Genomic DNA, 27,648 nt, shown 5'->3' with positions numbered 1-27,648 from the left:
CAGCTGTTGGGCGGGGTATCAAGTAAGACGCAAGGTGAAACGAAAGAGGAAGTGGCCAAATATCGACAAGAGTTGGCACTGTTAGGGCGAGGTGAATACGCTATTGCGGTGCGAAAATTTTCGAAGAGAGAGGCGGTTTTAAAGAAAGCACAAGTGTCCTATGACTGCCCTCTTGTGTGTTTCTCTTTCAGTGACTATTTGGCATGTCTGCTTGCGCCATAGAATGCTACTGTATGTGCCCCAGGCCCCCATCTAGCGGCCGGAGCTGCAAGCGGTGTTTACATACAGTCTCGCCTGAGGCAATGGTCTCTGATTTCGGATGCAAAAAGCACTGGTAGCGCACAGAATAGTTGAGTGAGGAAAGGTTAGATCATGGCGGCCAAATAGGAGTAGAACTAGGTTCTTTGCAGAATGTCCGAGCTTAAGTAATTCTTCGATAAGTAAATCGCGAATGTGAAGAGTGTGTCGTATTCTCGTAGGGCGTGTTGACGGTCTCGTGGCATAAGTAGCGAGCGGTGATAGCTTGCAAGCAAGATCATACTTCACAGGATCATTTCTGTAGTATGTCTTCAACTCTCTCTAGTTCAAAGCTGGAGTAGACGCAACCACGATGATGAGTGGTAGCACTGTCCCTGAGCGTGAGGCATGCGACCGAGATTCATTGCATCTTGGTTGTAATCGATGATCGTTCACCACATTCTGAGGGATGTGGGAAGGGAGTAGCGCTTTTCGAGTGGTGGTTTTATTATAGATCAGAAGCATAAGTCATACTTTCGGTATCGTGACCCGCCGCGTTGCAGAAATGTTGTGGAAGGACTTTGATTGCGACATGTCATGAAAGCCTTGCGGAAGTTTCCCGAGTGGCACGGTGACGAGCCAGTTGATTTGTCCTGCTGCAAGTGCTAGGATTGGATGACAACGACGTACTTTGAGTTACAAGAATGAGTGAGCAGCACAAGCAGAGTGCAATTGATGACCATAAAAAGCTGACACACGACACAGTCTTGATAATGACCACTAATGCATGATGTACGAAACAATCAGGAGCAGCACGTTTGGCTAGAAAACATGAATTGAGTGATTTGCAAGGCGCTGTTACCAGCAAGAAGGAATGCATGAAATTCGCAAATGAATAAGACTGGTTCAAATACTATCGACAGAAATTTTGTTTCTGTTGTCAGCTAGTATTAGTTGTGTGGGAGCAGGGGATATTTCCCTTGCACTACACATCTACATACACGTTGCGTCTGATGTGGCCTAGTTTCGCGTACAAAGAACTATCTAGTTGTCAGTTTTTTCAGTGAACGAGTGTGGTGGGGAGGAGAGAGATTAGTGTTAGATGCAGAGCACTGCGGGCAGTTGTGTGCCGAACGTTGTATGTCAAACGGTGGGTCGCCGACAGGAATTAGGCGTGCTGCCATCTGGCGGCAGGTGAGGTAATGAAGCAGCTTGGATGGTGACAGAAATGATGAAAATAGTTATGTAAAGAGTAATAGCGACCTCATTTGGCAGACACGTATTTCAGCGTTGGCAGTTAGTTTTGCGGTTTGTGCTTGCATAACACTGGAAGTCTGTTGACGGTAGAGAAGTGGACAAGAGGGAAAGAATTTTCCGCGTTCTCGCGCAGAAGTACTAGAGAAGCAGCCATAAGTATGGAAGTGAGTGCGTTGATCGGCACTCTGGTTTCCCTTCAAATCGAATAAATCTTTCGCCTTTTACTAAAGATTTCCGTGGAGGGGAACATTAAATGAGTCTGTAATGTATTTTTCGTAGTGCTCGGCTATTGCTGAGCCACAATCACAAGTAAAACGTAATGTAAGCAATAATGTGCGTAAATAGGAAGAGGTAGATTGTGTTGTGTGGAGTAGCGGAGCACGTTGGATCAGGTAGATGTTTTTGCTTGATTTGAAATTGTAACAGGCCATGTCGCAGTATAATGAAACAAGTACATTTGCCCTGAAATGGCGTGCAGTGTGTTAGACGATAGTGTAAAGAGAAAGAGAGCTATTTAATGTCTGAGTTGTATAAATGGCAGGAGACTAATCTGGAAATAGCATAAAGGAATTGTAATGTGAGTGGTGCTTGCGATAATGTATGGCAGGCAATATTGTGCAGAGGTGAAGGTGAATGCTTTGTATTGTGAAGAGTTGTTACATTTGTGTGTGTGTGAGGCACAAGAGGCATAATTGTGGAAACTCTTGGTGAACGCTTTCTATACCTCAGTGCTATATGGTTTAGTGTTTATTTGCACTTTAATTGCACAACAGCATATAAGCTGATATTTGGAAGTGAATGATGAATGATAGGCGTTGTAAGTAATACTGGTATGTGATTAGTAGATTGAGTTTTGAAACCCAAAATTATTTTTACTGCACAAGTTTGTGATTTGTGGGTATGGTGTGAGTGAGATTTGGGTTGAAGATGGTGGATAGTTGGTCAGGATGAGTATTTCAATTGTTTTCAAGAGAGTGGATAATAGTGGCACTGGATTGTTGCCATAATATGGCATTGGTTGTTTGTTCATAACAATGTACTCAGTTTTGTAGAAGATGTAGGTGGGAGGGAGACATTTGTTGAATATGACATAGATAGCTGGAAATGAATAGAGTAGCAATTTCCTGCTAGGTGTAGTTTGGGTATGATGTGATGTGCCTCAGTGAGATGTAAATCTTGAAATTGAAGGGTTGTTCCTAGGTACAGTCTTGGAAACTATGTATCTGCTGTTGACTCCAATGTTTTCAAGATTACTGGTGTACAAAATTGGCCAGACTTTGCAGTTTCTTCTTCAGTAAATCAGTGGAAGGTGGTGCAGATAATGGTAAAAATGTTCATAGTGTCCTGTGAGTTGTTGATGCTGCTTGTCTTTTTTGATTGACCCAGCCATACACAGAGGTGGTGCATACTTGGCTTGAGAAGAGTTAATGATGAAATACCAGGACAGTGCTCACAACGAAGCTCCTTCCCCTGCATTGTAGTTTCCCTCCTCAGGTATAGAGTGACATGATATTGGCAGAGGATGTGGAGATAATCACTTTGATCAGGCTGTTTGTGGTTTGAAGGCTCTTTTACCAGAATCCGTTCATAGTGATAACTGTGTTCTCTGGTGGAACATGATGAGAACATTGTGTGAAGTGCATAGAAGTAGCTATTTGAGTATGTATGAAAATGTCAGGCAACCACTGTTACTCCTAAATTTCTGTGGAATTAAGTTTTCTGTGTGTGTTTGAAAATCCCAGAGGTTGAAGTTGGCTGTTTATATGTTGCAAGCGAAAAAGTTTTTGAGTAAACTGGGGCACTAGCATTAGTTCCCTGTTCACTGTGACAAGGAAGCTAGTATAAAAAGTAGTTTTGTGGTTTTGTTTGCAAAGAAGTGCTCATGGGATGAAAGCACTGCTTGCGATTATTCTGAGATTGATGGCGGGATTGCTAAACATCTAGAGTTTTAGTAAGGGGCTAGTCGGAGTAGTTATATAGTTGTAAAATTATTTGATATTTGATGAGAAATTTCTTTATTCATAGCACATGGGCCATCATAGTTGAAGCATAAAGATGGGCATGGTATGCGTATAATGTCCTGACAGTGATGTTCATAGAGACTTGTTGTATACTTTGATTCTTCATCTGTTTAACAGTAACATTAAGAAATGTATTAGTGGAGCAAGTAGCTGTGAAATTACTGGTGTATGACTGATAGTATGGACGTGATGCTGAATGGAAGTGTTTGTTTAGCTGTGGGTGTTTTCATAATTGCCATGTGAGGAAAAGCAATACTCGTGGTAGGCGAAAAGAGATACAGAGAGAAACACATTAATTGCGTGTAGCGTGTATCAGCAGCTGTTGGGCGGGGTATCAAGTAAGACGCAAGGTGAAACGAAAGAGGAAGTGGCCAAATATCGACAAGAGTTGGCACTGTTAGGGCGAGGTGAATACGCTATTGCGGTGCGAAAATTTTCGAAGAGAGAGGCGGTTTTAAAGAAAGCACAAGTGTCCTATGACTGCCCTCTTGTGTGTTTCTCTTTCAGTGACTATTTGGCATGTCTGCTTGCGCCATAGAATGCTACTGTATGTGCCCCAGGCCCCCATCTAGCGGCCGGAGCTGCAAGCGGTGTTTACATACAGTCTCGCCTGAGGCAATGGTCTCTGATTTCGGATGCAAAAAGCACTGGTAGCGCACAGAATAGTTGAGTGAGGAAAGGTTAGATCATGGCGGCCAAATAGGAGTAGAACTAGGTTCTTTGCAGAATGTCCGAGCTTAAGTAATTCTTCGATAAGTAAATCGCGAATGTGAAGAGTGTGTCGTATTCTCGTAGGGCGTGTTGACGGTCTCGTGGCATAAGTAGCGAGCGGTGATAGCTTGCAAGCAAGATCATACTTCACAGGATCATTTCTGTAGTATGTCTTCAACTCTCTCTAGTTCAAAGCTGGAGTAGACGCAACCACGATGATGAGTGGTAGCACTGTCCCTGAGCGTGAGGCATGCGACCGAGATTCATTGCATCTTGGTTGTAATCGATGATCGTTCACCACATTCGGAGGGATGTGGGAAGGGAGTAGCGCTTTCCGAGTGGTGGTTTTATTATAGATCAGAAGCATAAGTCATACTTTCGGTATCGTGACCCGCCGCGTTGCAGAAATGTTGTGGAAGGACTTTGATTGCGACATGTCATGAAAGCCTTGCGGAAGTTTCCCGAGTGGCACGGTGACGAGCCAGTTGATTTGTCCTGCTGCAAGTGCTAGGATTGGATGACAACGACGTACTTTGAGTTACAAGAATGAGTGAGCAGCACAAGCAGAGTGCAATTGATGACCATAAAAAGCTGACACACAACACAGTCTTGATAATGACCACTAATGCATGATGTACGAAACAATCAGGAGCAGCACGTTTGGCTAGAAAACATGAATTGAGTGATTTGCAAGGCACTGTTACCAGCAAGAAGGAATGCATGAATTTCGCAAATGAATAAGACTGGTTCAAATACTATCGACAGAAATTTTGTTTCTGTTGTCAGCTAGTATTAGTTGTGTGGGAGCAGGGGATATTTCCCTTGCACTACACATCTACATACACGTTGCGTCTGATGTGGCCTAGTTTCGCGTACAAAGAACTATCTAGTTGTCAGTTTTTTCAGTGAACGAGTGTGGTGGGGAGGAGAGAGATTAGTGTTAGATGCAGAGCACTGCGGGCAGTTGTGTGCCGAACGTTGTATGTCAAACGGTGGGTCGCCGACAGGAATTAGGCGTGCTGCCATCTGGCGGCAGGTGAGGTAATGAAGCAGCTTGGATGGTGACAGAAATGATGAAAATAGTTATGTAAAGAGTAATAGCGACCTCATTTGGCAGACACGTATTTCAGCGTTGGCAGTTAGTTTTGCGGTTTGTGCTTGCATAACACTGGAAGTCTGTTGACGGTAGAGAAGTGGACAAGAGGGAAAGAATTTTCCGCGTTCTCGCGCAGAAGTACTAGAGAAGCAGCCATAAGTATGGAAGTGAGTGCGTTGATCGGCACTCTGGTTTCCCTTCAAATCGAATAAATCTTTCGCCTTTTACTAAAGATTTCCGTGGAGGGGAACATTAAATGAGTCTGTAATGTATTTTTCGTAGTGCTCGGCTATTGCTGAGCCACAATCACAAGTAAAACGTAATGTAAGCAATAATGTGCGTAAATAGGAAGAGGTAGATTGTGTTGTGTGGAGTAGCGGAGCACGTTGGATCAGGTAGATGTTTTTGCTTGATTTGAAATTGTAACAGGCCATGTCGCAGTATAATGAAACAAGTACATTTGCCCTGAAATGGCGTGCAGTGTGTTAGACGATAGTGTAAAGAGAAAGAGAGCTATTTAATGTCTGAGTTGTATAAATGGCAGGAGACTAATCTGGAAATAGCATAAAGGAATTGTAATGTGAGTGGTGCTTGCGATAATGTATGGCAGGCAATATTGTGCAGAGGTGAAGGTGAATGCTTTGTATTGTGAAGAGTTGTTACATTTGTGTGTGTGTGAGGCACAAGAGGCATAATTGTGGAAACTCTTGGTGAACGCTTTCTATACCTCAGTGCTATATGGTTTAGTGTTTATTTGCACTTTAATTGCACAACAGCATATAAGCTGATATTTGGAAGTGAATGATGAATGATAGGCGTTGTAAGTAATACTGGTATGTGATTAGTAGATTGAGTTTTGAAACCCAAAATTATTTTTACTGCACAAGTTTGTGATTTGTGGGTATGGTGTGAGTGAGATTTGGGTTGAAGATGGTGGATAGTTGGTCAGGATGAGTATTTCAATTGTTTTCAAGAGAGTGGATAATAGTGGCACTGGATTGTTGCCATAATATGGCATTGGTTGTTTGTTCATAACAATGTACTCAGTTTTGTAGAAGATGTAGGTGGGAGGGAGACATTTGTTGAATATGACATAGATAGCTGGAAATGAATAGAGTAGCAATTTCCTGCTAGGTGTAGTTTGGGTATGATGTGATGTGCCTCAGTGAGATGTAAATCTTGAAATTGAAGGGTTGTTCCTAGGTACAGTCTTGGAAACTATGTATCTGCTGTTGACTCCAATGTTTTCAAGATTACTGGTGTACAAAATTGGCCAGACTTTGCAGTTTCTTCTTCAGTAAATCAGTGGAAGGTGGTGCAGATAATGGTAAAAATGTTCATAGTGTCCTGTGAGTTGTTGATGCTGCTTGTCTTTTTTGATTGACCCAGCCATACACAGAGGTGGTGCATACTTGGCTTGAGAAGAGTTAATGATGAAATACCAGGACAGTGCTCACAACGAAGCTCCTTCCCCTGCATTGTAGTTTCCCTCCTCAGGTATAGAGTGACATGATATTGGCAGAGGATGTGGAGATAATCACTTTGATCAGGCTGTTTGTGGTTTGAAGGCTCTTTTACCAGAATCCATTCATAGTGATAACTGTGTTCTCTGGTGGAACATGATGAGAACATTGTGTGAAGTGCATAGAAGTAGCTATTTGAGTATGTATGAAAATGTCAGGCAACCACTGTTACTCCTAAATTTCTGTGGAATTAAGTTTTCTGTGTGTGTTTGAAAATCCCAGAGGTTCAAGTTGGCTGTTTATATGTTGCAAGCGAAAAAGTTTTTGAGTAAACTGGGGCACTAGCATTAGTTCCCTGTTCACTGTGACAAGGAAGCTAGTATAAAAAGTAGTTTTGTGGTTTTGTTTGCAAAGAAGTGCTCATGGGATGAAAGCACTGCTTGCGATTATTCTGAGATTGATGGCGGGATTGCTAAACATCTAGAGTTTTAGTAAGGGGCTAGTCGGAGTAGTTATATAGTTGTAAAATTATTTGATATTTGATGAGAAATTTCTTTATTCATAGCACATGGGCCATCATAGTTGAAGCATAAAGATGGGCATGGTATGCGTATAATGTCCTGACAGTGATGTTCATAGAGACTTGTTGTATACTTTGATTCTTCATCTGTTTAACAGTAACATTAAGAAATGTATTAGTGGAGCAAGTAGCTGTGAAATTACTGGTGTATGACTGATAGTATGGACGTGATGCTGAATGGAAGTGTTTGTTTAGCTGTGGGTGTTTTCATAATTGCCATGTGAGGAAAAGCAATACTCGTGGTAGGCGAAAAGAGATACAGAGAGAAACACATTAATTGCGTGTAGCGTGTATCAGCAGCTGTTGGGCGGGGTATCAAGTAAGACGCAAGGTGAAACGAAAGAGGAAGTGGCCAAATATCGACAAGAGTTGGCACTGTTAGGGCGAGGTGAATACGCTATTGCGGTGCGAAAATTTTCGAAGAGAGAGGCGGTTTTAAAGAAAGCACAAGTGTCCTATGACTGCCCTCTTGTGTGTTTCTCTTTCAGTGACTATTTGGCATGTCTGCTTGCGCCATAGAATGCTACTGTATGTGCCCCAGGCCCCCATCTAGCGGCCGGAGCTGCAAGCGGTGTTTACATACAGTCTCGCCTGAGGCAATGGTCTCTGATTTCGGATGCAAAAAGCACTGGTAGCGCACAGAATAGTTGAGTGAGGAAAGGTTAGATCATGGCGGCCAAATAGGAGTAGAACTAGGTTCTTTGCAGAATGTCCGAGCTTAAGTAATTCTTCGATAAGTAAATCGCGAATGTGAAGAGTGTGTCGTATTCTCGTAGGGCGTGTTGACGGTCTCGTGGCATAAGTAGCGAGCGGTGATAGCTTGCAAGCAAGATCATACTTCACAGGATCATTTCTGTAGTATGTCTTCAACTCTCTCTAGTTCAAAGCTGGAGTAGACGCAACCACGATGATGAGTGGTAGCACTGTCCCTGAGCGTGAGGCATGCGACCGAGATTCATTGCATCTTGGTTGTAATCGATGATCGTTCACCACATTCTGAGGGATGTGGGAAGGGAGTAGCGCTTTTCGAGTGGTGGTTTTATTATAGATCAGAAGCATAAGTCATACTTTCGGTATCGTGACCCGCCGCGTTGCAGAAATGTTGTGGAAGGACTTTGATTGCGACATGTCATGAAAGCCTTGCGGAAGTTTCCCGAGTGGCACGGTGACGAGCCAGTTGATTTGTCCTGCTGCAAGTGCTAGGATTGGATGACAACGACGTACTTTGAGTTACAAGAATGAGTGAGCAGCACAAGCAGAGTGCAATTGATGACCATAAAAAGCTGACACACGACACAGTCTTGATAATGACCACTAATGCATGATGTACGAAACAATCAGGAGCAGCACGTTTGGCTAGAAAACATGAATTGAGTGATTTGCAAGGCGCTGTTACCAGCAAGAAGGAATGCATGAAATTCGCAAATGAATAAGACTGGTTCAAATACTATCGACAGAAATTTTGTTTCTGTTGTCAGCTAGTATTAGTTGTGTGGGAGCAGGGGATATTTCCCTTGCACTACACATCTACATACACGTTGCGTCTGATGTGGCCTAGTTTCGCGTACAAAGAACTATCTAGTTGTCAGTTTTTTCAGTGAACGAGTGTGGTGGGGAGGAGAGAGATTAGTGTTAGATGCAGAGCACTGCGGGCAGTTGTGTGCCGAACGTTGTATGTCAAACGGTGGGTCGCCGACAGGAATTAGGCGTGCTGCCATCTGGCGGCAGGTGAGGTAATGAAGCAGCTTGGATGGTGACAGAAATGATGAAAATAGTTATGTAAAGAGTAATAGCGACCTCATTTGGCAGACACGTATTTCAGCGTTGGCAGTTAGTTTTGCGGTTTGTGCTTGCATAACACTGGAAGTCTGTTGACGGTAGAGAAGTGGACAAGAGGGAAAGAATTTTCCGCGTTCTCGCGCAGAAGTACTAGAGAAGCAGCCATAAGTATGGAAGTGAGTGCGTTGATCGGCACTCTGGTTTCCCTTCAAATCGAATAAATCTCTCGCCTTTTACTAAAGATTTCCGTGGAGGGGAACATTAAATGAGTCTGTAATGTATTTTTCGTAGTGCTCGGCTATTGCTGAGCCACAATCACAAGTAAAACGTAATGTAAGCAATAATGTGCGTAAATAGGAAGAGGTAGATTGTGTTGTGTGGAGTAGCGGAGCACGTTGGATCAGGTAGATGTTTTTGCTTGATTTGAAATTGTAACAGGCCATGTCGCAGTATAATGAAACAAGTACATTTGCCCTGAAATGGCGTGCAGTGTGTTAGACGATAGTGTAAAGAGAAAGAGAGCTATTTAATGTCTGAGTTGTATAAATGGCAGGAGACTAATCTGGAAATAGCATAAAGGAATTGTAATGTGAGTGGTGCTTGCGATAATGTATGGCAGGCAATATTGTGCAGAGGTGAAGGTGAATGCTTTGTATTGTGAAGAGTTGTTACATTTGTGTGTGTGTGAGGCACAAGAGGCATAATTGTGGAAACTCTTGGTGAACGCTTTCTATACCTCAGTGCTATATGGTTTAGTGTTTATTTGCACTTTAATTGCACAACAGCATATAAGCTGATATTTGGAAGTGAATGATGAATGATAGGCGTTGTAAGTAATACTGGTATGTGATTAGTAGATTGAGTTTTGAAACCCAAAATTATTTTTACTGCACAAGTTTGTGATTTGTGGGTATGGTGTGAGTGAGATTTGGGTTGAAGATGGTGGATAGTTGGTCAGGATGAGTATTTCAATTGTTTTCAAGAGAGTGGATAATAGTGGCACTGGATTGTTGCCATAATATGGCATTGGTTGTTTGTTCATAACAATGTACTCAGTTTTGTAGAAGATGTAGGTGGGAGGGAGACATTTGTTGAATATGACATAGATAGCTGGAAATGAATAGAGTAGCAATTTCCTGCTAGGTGTAGTTTGGGTATGATGTGATGTGCCTCAGTGAGATGTAAATCTTGAAATTGAAGGGTTGTTCCTAGGTACAGTCTTGGAAACTATGTATCTGCTGTTGACTCCAATGTTTTCAAGATTACTGGTGTACAAAATTGGCCAGACTTTGCAGTTTCTTCTTCAGTAAATCAGTGGAAGGTGGTGCAGATAATGGTAAAAATGTTCATAGTGTCCTGTGAGTTGTTGATGCTGCTTGTCTTTTTTGATTGACCCAGCCATACACAGAGGTGGTGCATACTTGGCTTGAGAAGAGTTAATGATGAAATACCAGGACAGTGCTCACAACGAAGCTCCTTCCCCTGCATTGTAGTTTCCCTCCTCAGGTATAGAGTGACATGATATTGGCAGAGGATGTGGAGATAATCACTTTGATCAGGCTGTTTGTGGTTTGAAGGCTCTTTTACCAGAATCCGTTCATAGTGATAACTGTGTTCTCTGGTGGAACATGATGAGAACATTGTGTGAAGTGCATAGAAGTAGCTATTTGAGTATGTATGAAAATGTCAGGCAACCACTGTTACTCCTAAATTTCTGTGGAATTAAGTTTTCTGTGTGTGTTTGAAAATCCCAGAGGTTCAAGTTGGCTGTTTATATGTTGCAAGCGAAAAAGTTTTTGAGTAAACTGGGGCACTAGCATTAGTTCCCTGTTCACTGTGACAAGGAAGCTAGTATAAAAAGTAGTTTTGTGGTTTTGTTTGCAAAGAAGTGCTCATGGGATGAAAGCACTGCTTGCGATTATTCTGAGATTGATGGCGGGATTGCTAAACATCTAGAGTTTTAGTAAGGGGCTAGTCGGAGTAGTTATATAGTTGTAAAATTATTTGATATTTGATGAGAAATTTCTTTATTCATAGCACATGGGCCATCATAGTTGAAGCATAAAGATGGGCATGGTATGCGTATAATGTCCTGACAGTGATGTTCATAGAGACTTGTTGTATACTTTGATTCTTCATCTGTTTAACAGTAACATTAAGAAATGTATTAGTGGAGCAAGTAGCTGTGAAATTACTGGTGTATGACTGATAGTATGGACGTGATGCTGAATGGAAGTGTTTGTTTAGCTGTGGGTGTTTTCATAATTGCCATGTGAGGAAAAGCAATACTCGTGGTAGGCGAAAAGAGATACAGAGAGAAACACATTAATTGCGTGTAGCGTGTATCAGCAGCTGTTGGGCGGGGTATCAAGTAAGACGCAAGGTGAAACGAAAGAGGAAGTGGCCAAATATCGACAAGAGTTGGCACTGTTAGGGCGAGGTGAATACGCTATTGCGGTGCGAAAATTTTCGAAGAGAGAGGCGGTTTTAAAGAAAGCACAAGTGTCCTATGACTGCCCTCTTGTGTGTTTCTCTTTCAGTGACTATTTGGCATGTCTGCTTGCGCCATAGAATGCTACTGTATGTGCCCCAGGCCCCCATCTAGCGGCCGGAGCTGCAAGCGGTGTTTACATACAGTCTCGCCTGAGGCAATGGTCTCTGATTTCGGATGCAAAAAGCACTGGTAGCGCACAGAATAGTTGAGTGAGGAAAGGTTAGATCATGGCGGCCAAATAGGAGTAGAACTAGGTTCTTTGCAGAATGTCCGAGCTTAAGTAATTCTTCGATAAGTAAATCGCGAATGTGAAGAGTGTGTCGTATTCTCGTAGGGCGTGTTGACGGTCTCGTGGCATAAGTAGCGAGCGGTGATAGCTTGCAAGCAAGATCATACTTCACAGGATCATTTCTGTAGTATGTCTTCAACTCTCTCTAGTTCAAAGCTGGAGTAGACGCAACCACGATGATGAGTGGTAGCACTGTCCCTGAGCGTGAGGCATGCGACCGAGATTCATTGCATCTTGGTTGTAATCGATGATCGTTCACCACATTCTGAGGGATGTGGGAAGGGAGTAGCGCTTTCCGAGTGGTGGTTTTATTATAGATCAGAAGCATAAGTCATACTTTCGGTATCGTGACCCGCCGCGTTGCAGAAATGTTGTGGAAGGACTTTGATTGCGACATGTCATGAAAGCCTTGCGGAAGTTTCCCGAGTGGCACGGTGACGAGCCAGTTGATTTGTCCTGCTGCAAGTGCTAGGATTGGATGACAACGACGTACTTTGAGTTACAAGAATGAGTGAGCAGCACAAGCAGAGTGCAATTGATGACCATAAAAAGCTGACACACAACACAGTCAACACGCGATCTAGTGTTGCATGATGTACGAAACAATCAGGAGCAGCACGTTTGGCTAGAAAACATGAATTGAGTGATTTGCAAGGCACTGTTACCAGCAAGAAGGAATGCATGAAATTCGCAAATGAATAAGACTGGTTCAAATACTATCGACAGAAATTTTGTTTCTGTTGTCAGCTAGTATTAGTTGTGTGGGAGCAGGGGATATTTCCCTTGCACTACACATCTACATACACGTTGCGTCTGATGTGGCCTAGTTTCGCGTACAAAGAACTATCTAGTTGTCAGTTTTTTCAGTGAACGAGTGTGGTGGGGAGGAGAGAGATTAGTGTTAGATGCAGAGCACTGCGGGCAGTTGTGTGCCGAACGTTGTATGTCAAACGGTGGGTCGCCGACAGGAATTAGGCGTGCTGCCATCTGGCGGCAGGTGAGGTAATGAAGCAGCTTGGATGGTGACAGAAATGATGAAAATAGTTATGTAAAGAGTAATAGCGACCTCATTTGGCAGACACGTATTTCAGCGTTGGCAGTTAGTTTTGCGGTTTGTGCTTGCATAACACTGGAAGTCTGTTGACGGTAGAGAAGTGGACAAGAGGGAAAGAATTTTCCGCGTTCTCGCGCAGAAGTACTAGAGAAGCAGCCATAAGTATGGAAGTGAGTGCGTTGATCGGCACTCTGGTTTCCCTTCAAATCGAATAAATCTTTCGCCTTTTACTAAAGATTTCCGTGGAGGGGAACATTAAATGAGTCTGTAATGTATTTTTCGTAGTGCTCGGCTATTGCTGAGCCACAATCACAAGTAAAACGTAATGTAAGCAATAATGTGCGTAAATAGGAAGAGGTAGATTGTGTTGTGTGGAGTAGCGGAGCACGTTGGATCAGGTAGATGTTTTTGCTTGATTTGAAATTGTAACAGGCCATGTCGCAGTATAATGAAACAAGTACATTTGCCCTGAAATGGCGTGCAGTGTGTTAGACGATAGTGTAAAGAGAAAGAGAGCTATTTAATGTCTGAGTTGTATAAATGGCAGGAGACTAATCTGGAAATAGCATAAAGGAATTGTAATGTGAGTGGTGCTTGCGATAATGTATGGCAGGCAATATTGTGCAGAGGTGAAGGTGAATGCTTTGTATTGTGAAGAGTTGTTACATTTGTGTGTGTGTGAGGCACAAGAGGCATAATTGTGGAAACTCTTGGTGAACGCTTTCTATACCTCAGTGCTATATGGTTTAGTGTTTATTTGCACTTTAATTGCACAACAGCATATAAGCTGATATTTGGAAGTGAATGATGAATGATAGGCGTTGTAAGTAATACTGGTATGTGATTAGTAGATTGAGTTTTGAAACCCAAAATTATTTTTACTGCACAAGTTTGTGATTTGTGGGTATGGTGTGAGTGAGATTTGGGTTGAAGATGGTGGATAGTTGGTCAGGATGAGTATTTCAATTGTTTTCAAGAGAGTGGATAATAGTGGCACTGGATTGTTGCCATAATATGGCATTGGTTGTTTGTTCATAACAATGTACTCAGTTTTGTAGAAGATGTAGGTGGGAGGGAGACATTTGTTGAATATGACATAGATAGCTGGAAATGAATAGAGTAGCAATTTCCTGCTAGGTGTAGTTTGGGTATGATGTGATGTGCCTCAGTGAGATGTAAATCTTGAAATTGAAGGGTTGTTCCTAGGTACAGTCTTGGAAACTATGTATCTGCTGTTGACTCCAATGTTTTCAAGATTACTGGTGTACAAAATTGGCCAGACTTTGCAGTTTCTTCTTCAGTAAATCAGTGGAAGGTGGTGCAGATAATGGTAAAAATGTTCATAGTGTCCTGTGAGTTGTTGATGCTGCTTGTCTTTTTTGATTGACCCAGCCATACACAGAGGTGGTGCATACTTGGCTTGAGAAGAGTTAATGATGAAATACCAGGACAGTGCTCACAACGAAGCTCCTTCCCCTGCATTGTAGTTTCCCTCCTCAGGTATAGAGTGACATGATATTGGCAGAGGATGTGGAGATAATCACTTTGATCAGGCTGTTTGTGGTTTGAAGGCTCTTTTACCAGAATCCGTTCATAGTGATAACTGTGTTCTCTGGTGGAACATGATGAGAACATTGTGTGAAGTGCATAGAAGTAGCTATTTGAGTATGTATGAAAATGTCAGGCAACCACTGTTACTCCTAAATTTCTGTGGAATTAAGTTTTCTGTGTGTGTTTGAAAATCCCAGAGGTTCAAGTTGGCTGTTTATATGTTGCAAGCGAAAAAGTTTTTGAGTAAACTGGGGCACTAGCATTAGTTCCCTGTTCACTGTGACAAGGAAGCTAGTATAAAAAGTAGTTTTGTGGTTTTGTTTGCAAAGAAGTGCTCATGGGATGAAAGCACTGCTTGCGATTATTCTGAGATTGATGGCGGGATTGCTAAACATCTAGAGTTTTAGTAAGGGGCTAGTCGGAGTAGTTATATAGTTGTAAAATTATTTGATATTTGATGAGAAATTTCTTTATTCATAGCACATGGGCCATCATAGTTGAAGCATAAAGATGGGCATGGTATGCGTATAATGTCCTGACAGTGATGTTCATAGAGACTTGTTGTATACTTTGATTCTTCATCTGTTTAACAGTAACATTAAGAAATGTATTAGTGGAGCAAGTAGCTGTGAAATTACTGGTGTATGACTGATAGTATGGACGTGATGCTGAATGGAAGTGTTTGTTTAGCTGTGGGTGTTTTCATAATTGCCATGTGAGGAAAAGCAATACTCGTGGTAGGCGAAAAGAGATACAGAGAGAAACACATTAATTGCGTGTAGCGTGTATCAGCAGCTGTTGGGCGGGGTATCAAGTAAGACGCAAGGTGAAACGAAAGAGGAAGTGGCCAAATATCGACAAGAGTTGGCACTGTTAGGGCGAGGTGAATACGCTATTGCGGTGCGAAAATTTTCGAAGAGAGAGGCGGTTTTAAAGAAAGCACAAGTGTCCTATGACTGCCCTCTTGTGTGTTTCTCTTTCAGTGACTATTTGGCATGTCTGCTTGCGCCATAGAATGCTACTGTATGTGCCCCAGGCCCCCATCTAGCGGCCGGAGCTGCAAGCGGTGTTTACATACAGTCTCGCCTGAGGCAATGGTCTCTGATTTCGGATGCAAAAAGCACTGGTAGCGCACAGAATAGTTGAGTGAGGAAAGGTTAGATCATGGCGGCCAAATAGGAGTAGAACTAGGTTCTTTGCAGAATGTCCGAGCTTAAGTAATTCTTCGATAAGTAAATCGCGAATGTGAAGAGTGTGTCGTATTCTCGTAGGGCGTGTTGACGGTCTCGTGGCATAAGTAGCGAGCGGTGATAGCTTGCAAGCAAGATCATACTTCACAGGATCATTTCTGTAGTATGTCTTCAACTCTCTCTAGTTCAAAGCTGGAGTAGACGCAACCACGATGATGAGTGGTAGCACTGTCCCTGAGCGTGAGGCATGCGACCGAGATTCATTGCATCTTGGTTGTAATCGATGATCGTTCACCACATTCTGAGGGATGTGGGAAGGGAGTAGCGCTTTCCGAGTGGTGGTTTTATTATAGATCAGAAGCATAAGTCATACTTTCGGTATCGTGACCCGCCGCGTTGCAGAAATGTTGTGGAAGGACTTTGATTGCGACATGTCATGAAAGCCTTGCGGAAGTTTCCCGAGTGGCACGGTGACGAGCCAGTTGATTTGTCCTGCTGCAAGTGCTAGGATTGGATGACAACGACGTACTTTGAGTTACAAGAATGAGTGAGCAGCACAAGCAGAGTGCAATTGATGACCATAAAAAGCTGACACACAACACAGTCTTGATAATGACCACTAATGCATGATGTACGAAACAATCAGGAGCAGCACGTTTGGCTAGAAAACATGAATTGAGTGATTTGCAAGGCACTGTTACCAGCAAGAAGGAATGCATGAATTTCGCAAATGAATAAGACTGGTTCAAATACTATCGACAGAAATTTTGTTTCTGTTGTCAGCTAGTATTAGTTGTGTGGGAGCAGGGGATATTTCCCTTGCACTACACATCTACATACACGTTGCGTCTGATGTGGCCTAGTTTCGCGTACAAAGAACTATCTAGTTGTCAGTTTTTTCAGTGAACGAGTGTGGTGGGGAGGAGAGAGATTAGTGTTAGATGCAGAGCACTGCGGGCAGTTGTGTGCCGAACGTTGTATGTCAAACGGTGGGTCGCCGACAGGAATTAGGCGTGCTGCCATCTGGCGGCAGGTGAGGTAATGAAGCAGCTTGGATGGTGACAGAAATGATGAAAATAGTTATGTAAAGAGTAATAGCGACCTCATTTGGCAGACACGTATTTCAGCGTTGGCAGTTAGTTTTGCGGTTTGTGCTTGCATAACACTGGAAGTCTGTTGACGGTAGAGAAGTGGACAAGAGGGAAAGAATTTTCCGCGTTCTCGCGCAGAAGTACTAGAGAAGCAGCCATAAGTATGGAAGTGAGTGCGTTGATCGGCACTCTGGTTTCCCTTCAAATCGAATAAATCTTTCGCCTTTTACTAAAGATTTCCGTGGAGGGGAACATTAAATGAGTCTGTAATGTATTTTTCGTAGTGCTCGGCTATTGCTGAGCCACAATCACAAGTAAAACGTAATGTAAGCAATAATGTGCGTAAATAGGAAGAGGTAGATTGTGTTGTGTGGAGTAGCGGAGCACGTTGGATCAGGTAGATGTTTTTGCTTGATTTGAAATTGTAACAGGCCATGTCGCAGTATAATGAAACAAGTACATTTGCCCTGAAATGGCGTGCAGTGTGTTAGACGATAGTGTAAAGAGAAAGAGAGCTATTTAATGTCTGAGTTGTATAAATGGCAGGAGACTAATCTGGAAATAGCATAAAGGAATTGTAATGTGAGTGGTGCTTGCGATAATGTATGGCAGGCAATATTGTGCAGAGGTGAAGGTGAATGCTTTGTATTGTGAAGAGTTGTTACATTTGTGTGTGTGTGAGGCACAAGAGGCATAATTGTGGAAACTCTTGGTGAACGCTTTCTATACCTCAGTGCTATATGGTTTAGTGTTTATTTGCACTTTAATTGCACAACAGCATATAAGCTGATATTTGGAAGTGAATGATGAATGATAGGCGTTGTAAGTAATACTGGTATGTGATTAGTAGATTGAGTTTTGAAACCCAAAATTATTTTTACTGCACAAGTTTGTGATTTGTGGGTATGGTGTGAGTGAGATTTGGGTTGAAGATGGTGGATAGTTGGTCAGGATGAGTATTTCAATTGTTTTCAAGAGAGTGGATAATAGTGGCACTGGATTGTTGCCATAATATGGCATTGGTTGTTTGTTCATAACAATGTACTCAGTTTTGTAGAAGATGTAGGTGGGAGGGAGACATTTGTTGAATATGACATAGATAGCTGGAAATGAATAGAGTAGCAATTTCCTGCTAGGTGTAGTTTGGGTATGATGTGATGTGCCTCAGTGAGATGTAAATCTTGAAATTGAAGGGTTGTTCCTAGGTACAGTCTTGGAAACTATGTATCTGCTGTTGACTCCAATGTTTTCAAGATTACTGGTGTACAAAATTGGCCAGACTTTGCAGTTTCTTCTTCAGTAAATCAGTGGAAGGTGGTGCAGATAATGGTAAAAATGTTCATAGTGTCCTGTGAGTTGTTGATGCTGCTTGTCTTTTTTGATTGACCCAGCCATACACAGAGGTGGTGCATACTTGGCTTGAGAAGAGTTAATGATGAAATACCAGGACAGTGCTCACAACGAAGCTCCTTCCCCTGCATTGTAGTTTCCCTCCTCAGGTATAGAGTGACATGATATTGGCAGAGGATGTGGAGATAATCACTTTGATCAGGCTGTTTGTGGTTTGAAGGCTCTTTTACCAGAATCCGTTCATAGTGATAACTGTGTTCTCTGGTGGAACATGATGAGAACATTGTGTGAAGTGCATAGAAGTAGCTATTTGAGTATGTATGAAAATGTCAGGCAACCACTGTTACTCCTAAATTTCTGTGGAATTAAGTTTTCTGTGTGTGTTTGAAAATCCCAGAGGTTCAAGTTGGCTGTTTATATGTTGCAAGCGAAAAAGTTTTTGAGTAAACTGGGGCACTAGCATTAGTTCCCTGTTCACTGTGACAAGGAAGCTAGTATAAAAAGTAGTTTTGTGGTTTTGTTTGCAAAGAAGTGCTCATGGGATGAAAGCACTGCTTGCGATTATTCTGAGATTGATGGCGGGATTGCTAAACATCTAGAGTTTTAGTAAGGGGCTAGTCGGAGTAGTTATATAGTTGTAAAATTATTTGATATTTGATGAGAAATTTCTTTATTCATAGCACATGGGCCATCATAGTTGAAGCATAAAGATGGGCATGGTATGCGTATAATGTCCTGACAGTGATGTTCATAGAGACTTGTTGTATACTTTGATTCTTCATCTGTTTAACAGTAACATTAAGAAATGTATTAGTGGAGCAAGTAGCTGTGAAATTACTGGTGTATGACTGATAGTATGGACGTGATGCTGAATGGAAGTGTTTGTTTAGCTGTGGGTGTTTTCATAATTGCCATGTGAGGAAAAGCAATACTCGTGGTAGGCGAAAAGAGATACAGAGAGAAACACATTAATTGCGTGTAGCGTGTATCAGCAGCTGTTGGGCGGGGTATCAAGTAAGACGCAAGGTGAAACGAAAGAGGAAGTGGCCAAATATCGACAAGAGTTGGCACTGTTAGGGCGAGGTGAATACGCTATTGCGGTGCGAAAATTTTCGAAGAGAGAGGCGGTTTTAAAGAAAGCACAAGTGTCCTATGACTGCCCTCTTGTGTGTTTCTCTTTCAGTGACTATTTGGCATGTCTGCTTGCGCCATAGAATGCTACTGTATGTGCCCCAGGCCCCCATCTAGCGGCCGGAGCTGCAAGCGGTGTTTACATACAGTCTCGCCTGAGGCAATGGTCTCTGATTTCGGATGCAAAAAGCACTGGTAGCGCACAGAATAGTTGAGTGAGGAAAGGTTAGATCATGGCGGCCAAATAGGAGTAGAACTAGGTTCTTTGCAGAATGTCCGAGCTTAAGTAATTCTTCGATAAGTAAATCGCGAATGTGAAGAGTGTGTCGTATTCTCGTAGGGCGTGTTGACGGTCTCGTGGCATAAGTAGCGAGCGGTGATAGCTTGCAAGCAAGATCATACTTCACAGGATCATTTCTGTAGTATGTCTTCAACTCTCTCTAGTTCAAAGCTGGAGTAGACGCAACCACGATGATGAGTGGTAGCACTGTCCCTGAGCGTGAGGCATGCGACCGAGATTCATTGCATCTTGGTTGTAATCGATGATCGTTCACCACATTCTGAGGGATGTGGGAAGGGAGTAGCGCTTTCCGAGTGGTGGTTTTATTATAGATCAGAAGCATAAGTCATACTTTCGGTATCGTGACCCGCCGCGTTGCAGAAATGTTGTGGAAGGACTTTGATTGCGACATGTCATGAAAGCCTTGCGGAAGTTTCCCGAGTGGCACGGTGACGAGCCAGTTGATTTGTCCTGCTGCAAGTGCTAGGATTGGATGACAACGACGTACTTTGAGTTACAAGAATGAGTGAGCAGCACAAGCAGAGTGCAATTGATGACCATAAAAAGCTGACACACAACACAGTCTTGATAATGACCACTAATGCATGATGTACGAAACAATCAGGAGCAGCACGTTTGGCTAGAAAACATGAATTGAGTGATTTGCAAGGCACTGTTACCAGCAAGAAGGAATGCATGAAATTCGCAGATGAATAAGACTGGTTCAAATACTATCGACAGAAATTTTGTTTCTGTTGTCAGCTAGTATTAGTTGTGTGGGAGCAGGGGATATTTCCCTTGCACTACACATCTACATACACGTTGCGTCTGATGTGGCCTAGTTTCGCGTACAAAGAACTATCTAGTTGTCAGTTTTTTCAGTGAACGAGTGTGGTGGGGAGGAGAGAGATTAGTGTTAGATGCAGAGCACTGCGGGCAGTTGTGTGCCGAACGTTGTATGTCAAACGGTGGGTCGCCGACAGGAATTAGGCGTGCTGCCATCTGGCGGCAGGTGAGGTAATGAAGCAGCTTGATGAAAATAGTTATGTAAAGAGTAATAGCGACCTCATTTGGCAGACACGTATTTCAGCGTTGGCAGTTAGTTTTGCGGTTTGTGCTTGCATAACACTGGAAGTCTGTTGACGGTAGAGAAGTGGACAAGAGGGAAAGAATTTTCCGCGTTCTCGCGCAGAAGTACTAGAGAAGCAGCCATAAGTATGGAAGTGAGTGCGTTGATCGGCACTCTGGTTTCCCTTCAAATCGAATAAATCTTTTCGCCTTTTACTAAAGATTTCCGTGGAGGGGAACATTAAATGAGTCTGTAATGTATTTTTCGTAGTGCTCGGCTATTGCTGAGCCACAATCACAAGTAAAACGTAATGTAAGCAATAATGTGTGTAAATAGGAAGAGGTAGATTGTGTTGTGTGGAGTAGCGGAGCACGTTGGATCAGGTAGATGTTTTTGCTTGATTTGAAATTGTAACAGGCCATGTCGCAGTATAATGAAACAAGTACATTTGCCCTGAAATGGCGTGCAGTGTGTTAGACGATAGTGTAAGAGAAAGAGAGCTATTTAATGTCTGAGTTGTATAAATGGCAGGAGACTAATCTGGAAATAGCATAAAGGAATTGTAATGTGAGTGGTGCTTGCGATAATGTATGGCAGGCAATATTGTGCAGAGGTGAAGGTGAATGCTTTGTATTGTGAAGAGTTGTTACATTTGTGTGTGTGTGTGAGGCACAAGAGGCATAATTGTGGAAACTCTTGGTGAACGCTTTCTATACCTCAGTGCTATATGGTTTAGTGTTTATTTGCACTTTAATTGCACAACAGCATATAAGCTGATATTTGGAAGTGAATGATGAATGATAGGCGTTGTAAGTAATACTGGTATGTGATTAGTAGATTGAGTTTTGAAACCCAAAATTATTTTTACTGCACAAGTTTGTGATTTGTGGGTATGGTGTGAGTGAGATTTGGGTTGAAGATGGTGGATAGTTGGTCAGGATGAGTATTTCAATTGTTTTCAAGAGAGTGGATAATAGTGGCACTGGATCTGTCTCGCGTGTGTATTGGTTGTTTGTTCATAACAATGTACTCAGTTTTGTAGAAGATGTAGGTGGGAGGGAGACATTTGTTGAATATGACATAGATAGCTGGAAATGAATAGAGTAGCAATTTCCAGCTAGGTGTAGTTTGGGTATGATGTGATGTGCCTCAGTGAGATGTAAATCTTGAAATTGAAGGGTTGTTCCTAGGTACAGTCTTGGAAACTATGTATCTGCTGTTGACTCCAATGTTTTCAAGATTACTGGTGTACAAAATTGGCCAGACTTTGCAGTTTCTTCTTCAGTAAATCAGTGGAAGGTGGTGCAGATAATGGTAAAAATGTTCATAGTGTCCTGTGAGTTGTTGATGCTGCTTGTCTTTTTTGATTGACCCAGCCATACACAGAGGTGGTGCATACTTGGCTTGAGAAGAGTTAATGATGAAATACCAGGACAGTGCTCACAACGAAGCTCCTTCCCCTGCATTGTAGTTTCCCTCCTCAGGTATAGAGTGACATGATATTGGCAGAGGATGTGGAGATAATCACTTTGATCAGGCTGTTTGTGGTTTGAAGGCTCTTTTACCAGAATCCGTTCATAGTGATAACTGTGTTCTCTGGTGGAACATGATGAGAACATTGTGTGAAGTGCATAGAAGTAGCTATTTGAGTATGTATGAAAATGTCAGGCAACCACTGTTACTCCTAAATTTCTGTGGAATTAAGTTTTCTGTGTGTGTTTGAAAATCCCAGAGGTTCAAGTTGGCTGTTTATATGTTGCAAGCGAAAAAGTTTTTGAGTAAACTGGGGCACTAGCATTAGTTCCCTGTTCACTGTGACAAGGAAGCTAGTATAAAAAGTAGTTTTGTGGTTTTGTTTGCAAAGAAGTGCTCATGGGATGAAAGCACTGCTTGCGATTATTCTGAGATTGATGGCGGGATTGCTAAACATCTAGAGTTTTAGTAAGGGGCTAGTCGGAGTAGTTATATAGTTGTAAAATTATTTGATATTTGATGAGAAATTTCTTTATTCATAGCACATGGGCCATCATAGTTGAAGCATAAAGATGGGCATGGTATGCGTATAATGTCCTGACAGTGATGTTCATAGAGACTTGTTGTATACTTTGATTCTTCATCTGTTTAACAGTAACATTAAGAAATGTATTAGTGGAGCAAGTAGCTGTGAAATTACTGGTGTATGACTGATAGTATGGACGTGATGCTGAATGGAAGTGTTTGTTTAGCTGTGGGTGTTTTCATAATTGCCATGTGAGGAAAAGCAATACTCGTGGTAGGCGAAAAGAGATACAGAGAGAAACACATTAATTGCGTGTAGCGTGTATCAGCAGCTGTTGGGCGGGGTATCAAGTAAGACGCAAGGTGAAACGAAAGAGGAAGTGGCCAAATATCGACAAGAGTTGGCACTGTTAGGGCGAGGTGAATACGCTATTGCGGTGCGAAAATTTTCGAAGAGAGAGGCGGTTTTAAAGAAAGCACAAGTGTCCTATGACTGCCCTCTTGTGTGTTTCTCTTTCAGTGACTATTTGGCATGTCTGCTTGCGCCATAGAATGCTACTGTATGTGCCCCAGGCCCCCATCTAGCGGCCGGAGCTGCAAGCGGTGTTTACATACAGTCTCGCCTGAGGCAATGGTCTCTGATTTCGGATGCAAAAAGCACTGGTAGCGCACAGAATAGTTGAGTGAGGAAAGGTTAGATCATGGCGGCCAAATAGGAGTAGAACTAGGTTCTTTGCAGAATGTCCGAGCTTAAGTAATTCTTCGATAAGTAAATCGCGAATGTGAAGAGTGTGTCGTATTCTCGTAGGGCGTGTTGACGGTCTCGTGGCATAAGTAGCGAGCGGTGATAGCTTGCAAGCAAGATCATACTTCACAGGATCATTTCTGTAGTATGTCTTCAACTCTCTCTAGTTCAAAGCTGGAGTAGACGCAACCACGATGATGAGTGGTAGCACTGTCCCTGAGCGTGAGGCATGCGACCGAGATTCATTGCATCTTGGTTGTAATCGATGATCGTTCACCACATTCTGAGGGATGTGGGAAGGGAGTAGCGCTTTCCGAGTGGTGGTTTTATTATAGATCAGAAGCATAAGTCATACTTTCGGTATCGTGACCCGCCGCGTTGCAGAAATGTTGTGGAAGGACTTTGATTGCGACATGTCATGAAAGCCTTGCGGAAGTTTCCCGAGTGGCACGGTGACGAGCCAGTTGATTTGTCCTGCTGCAAGTGCTAGGATTGGATGACAACGACGTACTTTGAGTTACAAGAATGAGTGAGCAGCACAAGCAGAGTGCAATTGATGACCATAAAAAGCTGACACACAACACAGTCTTGATAATGACCACTAATGCATGATGTACGAAACAATCAGGAGCAGCACGTTTGGCTAGAAAACATGAATTGAGTGATTTGCAAGGCACTGTTACCAGCAAGAAGGAATGCATGAATTTCGCAAATGAATAAGACTGGTTCAAATACTATCGACAGAAATTTTGTTTCTGTTGTCAGCTAGTATTAGTTGTGTGGGAGCAGGGGATATTTCCCTTGCACTACACATCTACATACACGTTGCGTCTGATGTGGCCTAGTTTCGCGTACAAAGAACTATCTAGTTGTCAGTTTTTTCAGTGAACGAGTGTGGTGGGGAGGAGAGAGATTAGTGTTAGATGCAGAGCACTGCGGGCAGTTGTGTGCCGAACGTTGTATGTCAAACGGTGGGTCGCCGACAGGAATTAGGCGTGCTGCCATCTGGCGGCAGGTGAGGTAATGAAGCAGCTTGGATGGTGACAGAAATGATGAAAATAGTTATGTAAAGAGTAATAGCGACCTCATTTGGCAGACACGTATTTCAGCGTTGGCAGTTAGTTTTGCGGTTTGTGCTTGCATAACACTGGCAGTCTGTTGACGGTAGAGAAGTGGACAAGAGGGAAAGAATTTTCCGCGTTCTCGCGCAGAAGTACTAGAGAAGCAGCCATAAGTATGGAAGTGAGTGCGTTGATCGGCACTCTGGTTTCCCTTCAAATCGAATAAATCTTTCGCCTTTTACTAAAGATTTCCGTGGAGGGGAACATTAAATGAGTCTGTAATGTATTTTTCGTAGTGCTCGGCTATTGCTGAGCCACAATCACAAGTAAAACGTAATGTAAGCAATAATGTGCGTAAATAGGAAGAGGTAGATTGTGTTGTGTGGAGTAGCGGAGCACGTTGGATCAGGTAGATGTTTTTGCTTGATTTGAAATTGTAACAGGCCATGTCGCAGTATAATGAAACAAGTACATTTGCCCTGAAATGGCGTGCAGTGTGTTAGACGATAGTGTAAAGAGAAAGAGAGCTATTTAATGTCTGAGTTGTATAAATGGCAGGAGACTAATCTGGAAATAGCATAAAGGAATTGTAATGTGAGTGGTGCTTGCGATAATGTATGGCAGGCAATATTGTGCAGAGGTGAAGGTGAATGCTTTGTATTGTGAAGAGTTGTTACATTTGTGTGTGTGTGTGAGGCACAAGAGGCATAATTGTGGAAACTCTTGGTGAACGCTTTCTATACCTCAGTGCTATATGGTTTAGTGTTTATTTGCACTTTAATTGCACAACAGCATATAAGCTGATATTTGGAAGTGAATGATGAATGATAGGCGTTGTAAGTAATACTGGTATGTGATTAGTAGATTGAGTTTTGAAACCCAAAATTATTTTTACTGCACAAGTTTGTGATTTGTGGGTATGGTGTGAGTGAGATTTGGGTTGAAGATGGTGGATAGTTGGTCAGGATGAGTATTTCAATTGTTTTCAAGAGAGTGGATAATAGTGGCACTGGATTGTTGCCATAATATGGCATTGGTTGTTTGTTCATAACAATGTACTCAGTTTTGTAGAAGATGTAGGTGGGAGGGAGACATTTGTTGAATATGACATAGATAGCTGGAAATGAATAGAGTAGCAATTTCCTGCTAGGTGTAGTTTGGGTATGATGTGATGTGCCTCAGTGAGATGTAAATCTTGAAATTGAAGGGTTGTTCCTAGGTACAGTCTTGGAAACTATGTATCTGCTGTTGACTCCAATGTTTTCAAGATTACTGGTGTACAAAATTGGCCAGACTTTGCAGTTTCTTCTTCAGTAAATCAGTGGAAGGTGGTGCAGATAATGGTAAAAATGTTCATAGTGTCCTGTGAGTTGTTGATGCTGCTTGTCTTTTTTGATTGACCCAGCCATACACAGAGGTGGTGCATACTTGGCTTGAGAAGAGTTAATGATGAAATACCAGGACAGTGCTCACAACGAAGCTCCTTCCCCTGCATTGTAGTTTCCCTCCTCAGGTATAGAGTGACATGATATTGGCAGAGGATGTGGAGATAATCACTTTGATCAGGCTGTTTGTGGTTTGAAGGCTCTTTTACCAGAATCCATTCATAGTGATAACTGTGTTCTCTGGTGGAACATGATGAGAACATTGTGTGAAGTGCATAGAAGTAGCTATTTGAGTATGTATGAAAATGTCAGGCAACCACTGTTACTCCTAAATTTCTGTGGAATTAAGTTTTCTGTGTGTGTTTGAAAATCCCAGAGGTTCAAGTTGGCTGTTTATATGTTGCAAGCGAAAAAGTTTTTGAGTAAACTGGGGCACTAGCATTAGTTCCCTGTTCACTGTGACAAGGAAGCTAGTATAAAAAGTAGTTTTGTGGTTTTGTTTGCAAAGAAGTGCTCATGGGATGAAAGCACTGCTTGCGATTATTCTGAGATTGATGGCGGGATTGCTAAACATCTAGAGTTTTAGTAAGGGGCTAGTCGGAGTAGTTATATAGTTGTAAAATTATTTGATATTTGATGAGAAATTTCTTTATTCATAGCACATGGGCCATCATAGTTGAAGCATAAAGATGGGCATGGTATGCGTATAATGTCCTGACAGTGATGTTCATAGAGACTTGTTGTATACTTTGATTCTTCATCTGTTTAACAGTAACATTAAGAAATGTATTAGTGGAGCAAGTAGCTGTGAAATTACTGGTGTATGACTGATAGTATGGACGTGATGCTGAATGGAAGTGTTTGTTTAGCTGTGGGTGTTTTCATAATTGCCATGTGAGGAAAAGCAATACTCGTGGTAGGCGAAAAGAGATACAGAGAGAAACACATTAATTGCGTGTAGCGTGTATCAGCAGCTGTTGGGCGGGGTATCAAGTAAGACGCAAGGTGAAACGAAAGAGGAAGTGGCCAAATATCGACAAGAGTTGGCACTGTTAGGGCGAGGTGAATACGCTATTGCGGTGCGAAAATTTTCGAAGAGAGAGGCGGTTTTAAAGAAAGCACAAGTGTCCTATGACTGCCCTCTTGTGTGTTTCTCTTTCAGTGACTATTTGGCATGTCTGCTTGCGCCATAGAATGCTACTGTATGTGCCCCAGGCCCCCATCTAGCGGCCGGAGCTGCAAGCGGTGTTTACATACAGTCTCGCCTGAGGCAATGGTCTCTGATTTCGGATGCAAAAAGCACTGGTAGCGCACAGAATAGTTGAGTGAGGAAAGGTTAGATCATGGCGGCCAAATAGGAGTAGAACTAGGTTCTTTGCAGAATGTCCGAGCTTAAGTAATTCTTCGATAAGTAAATCGCGAATGTGAAGAGTGTGTCGTATTCTCGTAGGGCGTGTTGACGGTCTCGTGGCATAAGTAGCGAGCGGTGATAGCTTGCAAGCAAGATCATACTTCACAGGATCATTTCTGTAGTATGTCTTCAACTCTCTCTAGTTCAAAGCTGGAGTAGACGCAACCACGATGATGAGTGGTAGCACTGTCCCTGAGCGTGAGGCATGCGACCGAGATTCATTGCATCTTGGTTGTAATCGATGATCGTTCACCACATTCTGAGGGATGTGGGAAGGGAGTAGCGCTTTCCGAGTGGTGGTTTTATTATAGATCAGAAGCATAAGTCATACTTTCGGTATCGTGACCCGCCGCGTTGCAGAAATGTTGTGGAAGGACTTTGATTGCGACATGTCATGAAAGCCTT

General features: G+C 42.5%; 15 non-coding genes across 15 annotated transcripts; all 15 read left to right on the top strand.

Moving 5' to 3' along the window:
• Window positions 1–531: 531 nt before the first annotated feature.
• On the top strand, window positions 532–738 carry LOC126356978 (small nucleolar RNA U3). Its single transcript, XR_007565979.1, has one exon. It is a non-coding gene; the product is annotated as a small nucleolar RNA U3 (small nucleolar RNA).
• Window positions 739–1,674: 936 nt separating this feature from the next.
• On the top strand, window positions 1,675–1,793 carry LOC126357057 (U5 spliceosomal RNA). The gene has a single exon (XR_007566047.1). It is a non-coding gene; the product is annotated as a U5 spliceosomal RNA (small nuclear RNA).
• Window positions 1,794–4,362: 2,569 nt separating this feature from the next.
• On the top strand, window positions 4,363–4,569 carry LOC126356960 (small nucleolar RNA U3). The gene has a single exon (XR_007565962.1). It is a non-coding gene; the product is annotated as a small nucleolar RNA U3 (small nucleolar RNA).
• A 936-nt stretch (window positions 4,570–5,505) lies between these two features.
• On the top strand, window positions 5,506–5,624 carry LOC126357056 (U5 spliceosomal RNA). The gene has a single exon (XR_007566046.1). It is a non-coding gene; the product is annotated as a U5 spliceosomal RNA (small nuclear RNA).
• Window positions 5,625–8,193: 2,569 nt separating this feature from the next.
• Window positions 8,194–8,400, top strand: LOC126356977 (small nucleolar RNA U3). The gene has a single exon (XR_007565978.1). It is a non-coding gene; the product is annotated as a small nucleolar RNA U3 (small nucleolar RNA).
• Window positions 8,401–9,336: 936 nt separating this feature from the next.
• LOC126357160 (U5 spliceosomal RNA) lies at window positions 9,337–9,455 on the top strand. Its single transcript, XR_007566136.1, has one exon. It is a non-coding gene; the product is annotated as a U5 spliceosomal RNA (small nuclear RNA).
• Window positions 9,456–12,024: 2,569 nt separating this feature from the next.
• Window positions 12,025–12,231, top strand: LOC126356863 (small nucleolar RNA U3). The gene has a single exon (XR_007565878.1). It is a non-coding gene; the product is annotated as a small nucleolar RNA U3 (small nucleolar RNA).
• Window positions 12,232–13,167: 936 nt separating this feature from the next.
• On the top strand, window positions 13,168–13,286 carry LOC126357055 (U5 spliceosomal RNA). The gene has a single exon (XR_007566045.1). It is a non-coding gene; the product is annotated as a U5 spliceosomal RNA (small nuclear RNA).
• A 2,569-nt stretch (window positions 13,287–15,855) lies between these two features.
• Window positions 15,856–16,062, top strand: LOC126356862 (small nucleolar RNA U3). Its single transcript, XR_007565877.1, has one exon. It is a non-coding gene; the product is annotated as a small nucleolar RNA U3 (small nucleolar RNA).
• A 936-nt stretch (window positions 16,063–16,998) lies between these two features.
• Window positions 16,999–17,117, top strand: LOC126357054 (U5 spliceosomal RNA). Its single transcript, XR_007566044.1, has one exon. It is a non-coding gene; the product is annotated as a U5 spliceosomal RNA (small nuclear RNA).
• A 2,569-nt stretch (window positions 17,118–19,686) lies between these two features.
• Window positions 19,687–19,893, top strand: LOC126356861 (small nucleolar RNA U3). Its single transcript, XR_007565876.1, has one exon. It is a non-coding gene; the product is annotated as a small nucleolar RNA U3 (small nucleolar RNA).
• A 920-nt stretch (window positions 19,894–20,813) lies between these two features.
• On the top strand, window positions 20,814–20,933 carry LOC126357164 (U5 spliceosomal RNA). The gene has a single exon (XR_007566140.1). It is a non-coding gene; the product is annotated as a U5 spliceosomal RNA (small nuclear RNA).
• A 2,568-nt stretch (window positions 20,934–23,501) lies between these two features.
• On the top strand, window positions 23,502–23,708 carry LOC126356860 (small nucleolar RNA U3). Its single transcript, XR_007565875.1, has one exon. It is a non-coding gene; the product is annotated as a small nucleolar RNA U3 (small nucleolar RNA).
• Window positions 23,709–24,644: 936 nt separating this feature from the next.
• LOC126357053 (U5 spliceosomal RNA) lies at window positions 24,645–24,763 on the top strand. Its single transcript, XR_007566043.1, has one exon. It is a non-coding gene; the product is annotated as a U5 spliceosomal RNA (small nuclear RNA).
• A 2,571-nt stretch (window positions 24,764–27,334) lies between these two features.
• LOC126356859 (small nucleolar RNA U3) lies at window positions 27,335–27,541 on the top strand. Its single transcript, XR_007565874.1, has one exon. It is a non-coding gene; the product is annotated as a small nucleolar RNA U3 (small nucleolar RNA).
• Window positions 27,542–27,648: the final 107 nt, after the last annotated feature.

The sequence above is a fragment of the Schistocerca gregaria genome, chromosome 3, assembly GCF_023897955.1.
Source record: "Schistocerca gregaria isolate iqSchGreg1 chromosome 3, iqSchGreg1.2, whole genome shotgun sequence".
Taxonomy (NCBI): domain Eukaryota; kingdom Metazoa; phylum Arthropoda; class Insecta; order Orthoptera; family Acrididae; genus Schistocerca; species Schistocerca gregaria.
This window is presented reverse-complemented; position numbering and strand designations above follow the sequence as displayed.